Below are 9,516 nucleotides of genomic sequence, written 5' to 3'. Positions count from 1 at the left end.
CTGCTCCCGTTTGCACCGCAAGGCGCGTGAAAGCCTCTCGGCCCCCTCGCCCCCGCTCCGAGTCCCCAGCCCACGGGGTCCGTCCTCGCGCGGTGACAAAACAGGGTCAGAAACGGCGGTGGAGGCCAGGGAGGGAACAGGCTCGCTGCTCCCTGCGCACGCAGCCGGCCGGCCGGAGGTGGAGGAATTTTGCTCCTGACCTTGAATTTTGCTGACCTTGGCGATAAAAAAAAATGGAGCTTGGGCATCAGCGTGAGGCAGGCGTGCGTGGCCGGGGCGGGGGCGAGGAGGGTCCCCCCCTGCCCCGATCAGTGCTCTGCGCTGCTGCCTGCACAGCGTGGAGCCGTGCTGCTCTAGTGAACCCCCTCCCCAATTCAGTAAACCCTTCCGCTAGCAAACCCCAGTTTTTCCTTTGACTCCCAGGGGCAGGGCCTCACCCTGTCCCCATCAGGAGCAAGGCGCCTGGCTGCTGCATTTTCCGGCTTTTTGGGGCTGGGACAAAGTCCCTTCCCACACCGTCTGGGTCTGAGGAGATGCTCACAGCCAGACTTTGTGGGTGAATTTCCCCCTTCCTTCCTTTTTCCCCTCTGCACCCCTCGCATCCGTTGTTCTGACCCCGCGGCAGCACGCGGGGGCTCTCCCATGCCCCCCTTTTCAGTGGGAAGGAGCCACACACACAAGTGTTTGGGAGGCTAGGGCTTTCTCCTTGCCCATTTGGGCACAGGGACAGCAAACCCGTTGGGGCTGGTCTGGACTGGGAAGGCTCCAACATCGGCTCCGGGTGCCTGGGTTCACAGAAACTGGCTCAGCTCTGCTCTGGGAAAGCCCCCGCACCAGGGGATAAACTGGGTGGTGCTTGCAGAGAGTTTACCTCTCTGCCACCCCTAACCCTGCATCTCAACTGGGGTAACTGGGAGCAAGGTCCGGCACTGGGAGGAGATCCCGGCTCTGCACAGTAGCCTGCAGCAGAAGGAACCGGTGCGTACGCCGCTGTGCTGTCCCCGAGACGTGGGAAGAGCCGGCGCTGGTGCCTGAGCAAATGCCCCCTCGATGGTCCGTGCGGAGGGGGGGTTGTGTGTAGCTGTGTGGAACTGGCACCCAGGGATCCAGGATGGGAATACAGTCTGCTTATAGAATCATAGAATCATAGAAACTTAGAATCATAGAAACTTAGAATCATAGAAACTTAGAATCATAGAAACTTAGAATCATAGAATCGCAGAATGGTTTGGGTGGGAAGGGACCCCCAGAGGTCACCCAGCCCAACCCCCCTGCAGGAGCAGGGACACCTTGAACCACATCAGGTTGCTCACAGCCCTGGCCAACCTGGCCTGGAATGTTCCCAGGGATGGGGCCTCCACCCCCTCTCTGGGCAACCCCTGCCAGGGTTTCACCATCCTCACTGGAAAGAATTTCTTCCTTAGATCCAGTCTAAACCTACCCTGCTTCAGTTCAAAACCATCTCCCCTTGTCCTGTCACAGCTGGCCCTAAATGAAGCGTCCTTTGCCTGATTTCTTTTTGCATGGAGTCCTGCAAACAGCCAAATACCTCAATAAAGCTGAGCAACCCATTTCATTGAAAACCATGGACACTCAGCCAGCATCTTTGCTGGGGCTCTTGGTATCTCCTGGAGTGCGGCCCAGTGCCCGGTTGGCTTCTGGGCGGCCAGCGCCCATGGCCGGCTCATGGCCAGCTTTTCATCCATCAGTGCCCCCAAGCCCCTCTGGGCAGGGCTGCTCTCCATCCCTTCACCCCCAGCCTGTGTGGGTACCAGGGGTTGCCCCCACCCAGGGGCAGGACCTTGCACTTGGTCTTGTTGAACCCCACGAGGTTCACACGCCCCCACCTCTCCAGCTTGTCCCAGTCCCTCTGGATGCCATCCCGTCCTTCTGGCGTGCCAACCGCACCCCCCAGCTTGGGGTCATCTGCAAACTGGCTAAGGGTGCGCTCGACCTCGCTGTCTATGTCGCTGATGAAGATATTAAACAGCACCGGTCCCAGTATGGACCCCTGAGGAACACCACTCGTCACCAGTCTCCAGCTGTTGACCACTACCCTCTGGATGTGACCATCCAGCCAATTCCTTATTCACTGAACAGTCCACCCATCAAATCCACAGCTCTCCAATTTAGACAGAAGGATGTTGTGGGGGGCCGTGTCAAAGGCTTTGCAGAACTGTACATAGATGATGTCCGTTGGTTTTCCCTTGTCCACTGTTGTTGTCACACCATCGTAGAAAGCCACTAGGTTAGTCAGGTCTCTACTGGCCCAGCCAACCCCAAAGCACCCCAACAGGAGGACTAAAAGCAGGGTGAGTTACTGCAGGAGTTTGGTGTGACCCAGGCAGCTGGAGGGAGCTGGGACGCTCAGGGAGGCATTTTGGGGACAGCCAGGGAGGGGAGGGTGCGGAGTCCAGGCTCATCCGGGCTTGCCTGCCAGAGCAGTGCTGGGCTCCAGGCTGTGCTGCTCCTAAAAGAGCGAGCCAGCACCCATGCCCACATCTCCTTGGTCTTCACCCAGTGAAGCTTATGGTCTGGGCGGCCAGCAGGGGAGGGACAGGGTGTCAGGCAGTGGTCCTGAAACAGTGGGTGAAGAAGAAGAAAGGTGGGAGGTGGAAGGCAGCAGAGATGCGGAGGTGTGACCATGCAGCCGCGGGTCCCACGGGGGCCGAAGAGCTTGGGAGAGGTGCTCCTGGAAGGCAAACTTGGCACACCTCAGAGAACCGAGATGTGTGGCCTGACGCTGAAGATTGCGATGGCAGCTGTGACACCACGTTCGCTGCTTTTGCCACCTCTGAATGTCTCTAAGATGGGTGGCGGGGATGCAGCGTGCACCGCCTTTTCCCATACATGAATTAGGAGCCCTCCAAATAAGCGTGTTCAGAACAAGCAAGAAGCAGTGGCTCTGGATATTCTTGCCATTGTGTGTTGCAGTCACCAAAATTCAAATTCAAACGAACCTTTAGTAGAAGGAAAAGTACGTCCTGAGCTGATACGTGTGTGTGAACCCGTTCTGGCTCAGGAATCCCCTGGACCACAAACTGCTAAGGGCTGGGAAGGTGCTTGAGGAGCTCACAGAGCATGCTTGCCCTGTTCTTACATTCCTTTGGCATCTGCCTAAGGCCACTTTTGGGGACAGGACACAAGGCTGGTCGGCTCCCCAAACCAGGGACCTCCTGGTCCCTGTGGTTTCCTTCCACATGCACAGAACTGAAGTGGGGCTGAGAACAACCCTGAGGACTCACCTACCCACCACCCTGCACAGAGCAGGAGCTCCTCTACCCAAACCACACCTGGCCTGACTCTCCGGGGAGGCAGAGGCCGGGAAGAGCAGGGCATCTCTGGAAGGTGCCTCCAGGGCACATCCCTTGCCACCACCGTCAGGGACCGATGGCGCCGTGCAGAGCTGCATCGCACGCCAGGGTGGACCCGGTGCTGTGGGAGTTAATGCATCTTCTCCGAGTGCCGAAAAACCAAGAGCTCTCGTGCTCCTGGGCCAGCCCTCTCCCACCAGGGGGTTGCTCAGGGTCCTCCATAGATCCTCTGCAGCGGTGAGCCCCGGCGGTGGGGAGCAGGCTGCTCCCTCGCAGTGGGGCTGGTGGGAAGCTCAGGGCGGTGGTGAGCGGGGTTTTTGCTCTGTCGTGGGTCCTGAGCGCTCCCAGGTGTGGACAGGGTCCATGACGCTTGCACCCACAAACAGCCCTGTCACCCTCCCACGGGCCAGCTCATTCCAGCCGCCCGGGGCGGGCTGTGCCCTGTCCCCTTCCCGAGGGCTGGCATGGTGATGGGAGAGCTCCCAGAGCCCCCAGCCCCCCGTGTCTCGCTGCCTGCCAAGGGGAGGATGCATCCATCCAGAGAACCCTTCTTTATGCCAGGGCAGGGTGCAGCCCCTTCTCCACGCATGGCTTCATGAGGACACCCAGTCTCAGTGAAGTCCTGGGGTGCATTTGTGGAATTCTGGGGAGCAGATCGAACTGCAAGAGTTAAAACGAGTCATGGCTTGGAAAAGCAGCCAAAAGGATTCGCACTCCCTTTTGTGCTCAGGCTCCTCCTGACGGGCTCTGAGCTTCACATGGACCTGAGCTCTAATTTGGGGGGTCTTGTTTCTGCTGCAGTGCTGGAAGCACGCCCTGGCCGCTGAGGGGGAGCAGGAGTCTCCTCCCTCCTGCCAGCAGGGTCCCAGGTCGTGCTCTGCCCGCTCAGAACCACGGTGCCCCCTCGCCCCGTGCCTGCTGCGGTGGCACCGCGCTGCTCTGCCAAGGAGGTCCCTCAGCCCTTCACGCTGACGCAGCATCCACCGCGCGCCATGCGTGCAAGGCACCCCCAGGCCTCCAGAGGAAGAGATGGGGCAGAACAGAAATTTTGAGTGATTCAGAACCTCCTCTGCCAGACCCTGTGCTCTCAGGCTGGAGCCTGAACGGGGAACGATGGCTCCGGTAGCTGGTCCTGCCAGATGCTCGTGTCGGCAGATAACTTTGTCCGGTAACACCTCCTCCTTCCCCTCCGTGGAGCACGGGGACGAGCTGTGACAGGATTCTCCTGAGGGCAAGAGACAATTCCCACACGTCAAAGGCTGTGGCTTTGCGCGAGCACAGGTGAATCCGTGGAGCTTGTTCTGTCTTCGCAGTTATCCAAGGGCGCTGGGCTGGAAACCTGCACAGCGAGACAGGGAAGGGCGGAGAGGTGCAGCGAGGAGAAGCCTTGTGAACCTGGGGAAAACCAGCAATATTTTCTGAGTGGATAGGTAGATCTAGGCATTTCTAAAGGTTTTACAGTTATTTAAGTTGCTTCAAATGCTTTTCTAGACTTAGAGGTCCTTCACGGTCCTTCAGGAGAGGTGTGAGGACCCAGGTTAGGTAGGCAGGTACCGTGGGGAGAGGACTCCAGAGGCTGCAGTCCTTGAGCCCTGTCCCCATCCTTCCTGGCAGCAGGAGTTTACAGAAAGAAAAACTCCTGTTGAAGCAGCTCCATCTCTCCTCCCTGTATTCCTGGTGAGGGGGTGTCCAGAGACACCCTGCTTTGCTAATGATCCCAGAATCCCAGAATCCCAGCCTGGCAGGGGTTGGCAGGGCCCTCCAGAGCTCACCCAGTGCCACCCCCCTGCCCAAGCAGGCCCCCCTCACCCAGAGCAGGGGGCACAGGACAGCGTCCAGGCGGGGGTTGAAGATCTCCAGAGAAGGAGACTCCACAGCCCCCCTGGGCAGCCTGGGCCAGGGCTCGGGCACCCTCACAGTCAACAAGTTCTTCCTCCCGTTCAACTGGGACCTCTTCTGCTTCAGGTTGTGCCCATGGCCCCTTGTCCTGGAGCTGGGCACCACTGGGAAGAGTCTGGCTCCATCCTCATGACACCCACTCTCGAGATATTTTATGTCCTTTTGTGCTTTTAATTTCCAGCTTGCCTCTATCCGTGTACAATTTACACACGCGCCTTCCCAAGTAATCCCTACCCCTGAGCTTAAGCAGATCCTTTCCCCCCCTGTGCTTGCCAGTGGCCCGTGTTTTGTTGGTCTGAAAGGGCCAGGCTGGACCGGTCTCCATTCCGAAGGAAGCTGCTGCATTTCCCCAGGCATTCCAGTGTCCGATCCATTACCGGCTCCTCTTCTTCCACCAGAGATTCCCAGCACAGCGCAAAATTCAGGATCAGCTGCAGCGTCACTTGTCCTCTCGATTTGCATTTGCACAAGCACTCGTGGGCTTTTTTTTCTTTAGCTGTCCCTTCCCCTGCTATTCCAGGCAGGCAGAGCTAGGTCCTGCCGACACCGGGCTTGCAGCACACCCCCGTGGTTTCTGTCCATGCAGGGTTTCCGTGTCCGAGTGTGCATGCAGGGGGAGGCCAGCACGCTCAGACCGTCGCAGCACAGCTCCAGGTAAGCTCTGCTGTAACACGGCTTCGCTGGTCATGGTGATGCCTCCCATCCAAGGCTTCAGACTGAAGGGCTCCTGGACTGTCCCTGCGTGTTTTGTGACCCTGCTGGCTCTCGTTCCAGGGCAGCTGTGCAGGGGTGAGATGGAGCATCCTTGTTTCATCCTGCCCAGGATGAACAGCAGCCAGATTAGGACCCTATCGTTCTTTTTGGGTGGCTTTCCGGCATGGGAAACCACTCAGACGTGGTCTGCTGCTCCTCACTGCTCTACGTACCTCCTGGCACTGCGGGGGCACTTGACCGCCCTTGCCACCACTAGGGTAGAGCGGAGCCTCCATGGCCCCATGTATCTGCTCCTTGCTATGCTGCCTGTGGCTGGCCCAGGCTTGTCCACGTCCACATTCCCAACCATGCTGAGGATGCTGTGGCTGGAGGCCAGAGAGATCGGCTTCAGCACCCACCTTGCCAGAATGTTCTTCATTCACTCCTTCACAGATGTCGATAGCGATGGCGTTCGATGGCTAGGTGGCCATCTGCCATCCCCTACGACATTCCTCCATCCTCACCAACTCAGTGACCACCAAGATACGTGTGGCAATCGTCATGAGGACCACCCTTGTCCAGTTCCCACTCCCAATCCTGCTGACCTGGCCGTGTTTCACCAGGGTCATCAAGCTCTCCCATCCCTACTCTTTGCATCCAGACATCACCAAACATGCAGGCTCCGATACGAGCATTAACAGTACCTATGGCCTTTTCATGCCACTCTCTACACTAAGTTTGGACTTGCTCTTTGTCCTCCTGTCCTATCTTCTCATCCTTAAGACCACCCTGAACATTGCAACTTGGAGGGGGCATCTCAAAGCCCTCAATACCTGCATCTTGCATATGTGTGCTGTCCTCCTCTTCTTCATCCCCATGATCTGCCTGTCCATGATGCACTGATTTTGCAAGCACATGTCCCCCCAGGCCTACGCTTTCACAGCCAACGTCCATTTCCTTGTCCCACGCATCCTGAATCCTATTGTTTACAGCATGAAAACCAAAATGATCCAGAGATGGATACTGAGGATGCTCTGCCGAAGAGGAGTCCGCAAGTCCAGGGTTGCCATTTGCCAGTAAAGCCAACACGATGGTCACTGCCAGCTGCCTTATGCAAGGCTCAACCCCCAAGAAGACCTGCCGGGAGAGGGAAAAGTGCCAAACTTCTGCCGACGCAAGGATATGTGGCAAGGAAGGGTATAAGGAAGGTAAGAGGCATACGGGAGCTAAAGGATATGTAGGTACCTGCAATGTACGTACCATGGTTCGTGAGGATATCTGGTTGACGGCTCTTCAACAGATAAATGGAGGCAAAAGACAGGAAAAATAACAAACCACACCGACATGCACAAGGTCCAAACCCCAGGAGACAGCAGACACAACACAGACCACAACCTTGAGGGCAGTGACTGAGGAGCAGATGGAGGAGCCAGGAGGAAAGGGGTTCGAGCAGAGCTGCTGAGAAGGAGGAAGGAAAATTGCCATGAGTCCCCTGGGAAAGAGCAGACCTGGTGCTGGATATGGGATGGGGCTTGTGTAGAACTTTATATGGGATGATTTGAGACTTGTGGGAATGAGCAAAATGTATTATGGGATGTTCAGGAGAAGGACCAAAGGGGAGGGGAAGGAGGGATCCAGGTGGACTGGGAAGGAACCAGCATGGGAAAATGGAGCGGGACTGCTAAAAGGGCTGATGGAGCATAAACCAGTTGCTGGTCAATGCACTCTCCAGGCCACGTACCTGGTGACCACAGCCTGTCCTGGCTGCTCATTGAACTCACTTCTGGCTCTTTCTGAGAGACCTTACTGCCTGTGCACAGGGGTACACGTGTCGGATTTGGTGACAAACAACGAGCTGGACTGAAGGATGGGAGGAGCCCAGAGCCCAGAAAGATCCCAGACCCCAGGCTGGATCTGGAGAGCGGACAAACAGAGCCCAAGGTCTGGCCATGGATCTGGACAGACTTCTGGGCTGCTCCAGGGTTCAAGGGACCCGCAGACACAAGGGCGACTGTGAAACAAGTGGGCAATGGTTGTGTCCTGCCCTGACCAGCCATGGAGGAGGAATGGGTCTGGGTCATGCTGGTCACGTCTACGTGAGCACTGCTGGCGCCGGCGAGGTGCCAGGGCAGGCACAGCTCTCTGTGATGGTTCTTTTGGCCACTTGGGACCATGTGTGGCCCCAGGGAAACCAGGCTGGTCCCTGGACATTTGGACTTGGTCCCTTGCATGTGAGGTGGAGGATGAGGGTGATCGGGAGCAGAGGGGACCGGCTTGGGCAAGGTTCACCCTCCGGCGTCCCCAACAGGGGGCTGATGATAGAAGCACCCCCCAGCTCTGCAAGGGGAACCCTTTGTATCAAGCGATGGCTTTTGGGCTCCCAGACATTAACCAGAAGTACTGCTTTCTCTCTAAAACACAAGTGCTTCCCCCCATAGGTTTTTCTTTTTTTAGGGACCTGGTTTAGTGGTGGGATGGCAGGGTTAGGTTAACGGTTGGACTTGATGATCTTAAAGGTCTTTTCCAACCTAAATGATTCTGTGATTCTATTCTTTGTTTCACCTGGAGCATTTTGCCTGGGTTAGGCTGCACCCCCAGATTTCTGGAGACAACTGTCATTCCTGAATTAGCATGCGTTAATTAGTATGGTGGAGGTGCTGTAAGGCACTGCAGCACAACGCCTCCTCAGACTGGCTCATTAGGACTTAGGAGATTGATTTCTTCCCACTTCAGCTGGTGGGGTGGCACTGTTTCAAAAGGAGCTGTTCTCCCCCAGCTGACCCGGAGGTGCCGGCGCTGTATGAGCTGACCACCCTTGGAAGGACATTTTGAAACTATTTAAACATTTAAGACCTTTGTTTTGTGTGTTTTCTGCCTGTGTTTGTTACAGACTGTGCACCCAACACATAAGAAAGACCAACGTGCCCTTGGCAGCACTGATACTGGGATCTATAAATATTTTAAAAAGTGGTCCAGTGGATTCTCCCAGCCTTGCCAGGCTCAGACCCCTTGGCATACATCTACATAACCCATGAAGACATATGTGTGCATCCTCCTATGTATAATGAAATGGCTAGCCCCAGCCAAAGACCCTGGAGACCAGTAATTCTGCTTCTTCCAGTACTGAGGTTCTGGGTTGTTCTGGTGAGGGCTTCAACCAGGCAACCTTCGCCCAAGAGCTGCTTGGCAGAGCCTTGCTCACGGGTGAGACCCGCTGTCCTCAGTCTCAGAGCTGTCCTCAGACCCTCTCCCTCAGGGAAGGGCTCTGCAGCATCGGGTGGATGGCAAAGGCTTCTGCAGGCTCCAAAAGAAGCAGGAGAAGTTCACAAGAGAGCAATCCTTTGATACCAAAATAGCGTCGCTGGCTGAGGAGCCCCCGTGCTCTTCCGCGTTGAGGAGCAGCGCTGCATGTTTGCCTTGTGCTTAAACTCTTCCCCGGGGATCTGCTGGTGGCCAGGCTGTCGGCTTCGACAGCGCTGGGACTGGCTCCTTGCAGCACCCCATGTTGGTGCCGGCTGAGCTGAGCCCCGCCGCCCCGGGGCGAGCCCTTCCATCGCAGCCTGGGAGCCCAGCGGCGTCGGAGCGGCCGGAGCCCGGCGGCGGCTCGCCA

General features: G+C 57.0%; 1 long non-coding RNA gene across 1 annotated transcript in view; it reads left to right on the top strand.

Moving 5' to 3' along the window:
- The window catches only part of LOC118451820, an 18,024-nt gene extending 12,187 nt beyond the window's left edge, over positions 1 to 5,837 (top strand). Inside the window, exons 2-3 of the long non-coding RNA XR_004841379.1 lie at positions 4,143 to 4,153; positions 5,827 to 5,837. This is a non-coding gene — a long non-coding RNA (uncharacterized LOC118451820). The remainder of the gene's footprint in view (positions 1 to 4,142; positions 4,154 to 5,826) is intronic.
- Positions 5,838 to 9,516: the final 3,679 nt, after the last annotated feature.

The sequence above is a fragment of the Egretta garzetta genome, unplaced genomic scaffold (genome assembly GCF_000687185.1).
Source record: "Egretta garzetta isolate BGI_Z169 unplaced genomic scaffold, ASM68718v1 scaffold652, whole genome shotgun sequence".
Classification (NCBI taxonomy): domain Eukaryota; kingdom Metazoa; phylum Chordata; class Aves; order Pelecaniformes; family Ardeidae; genus Egretta; species Egretta garzetta.
Note: the sequence above shows the minus strand (reverse complement) of the source record. Positions and strands in the feature narration are given on the sequence as shown.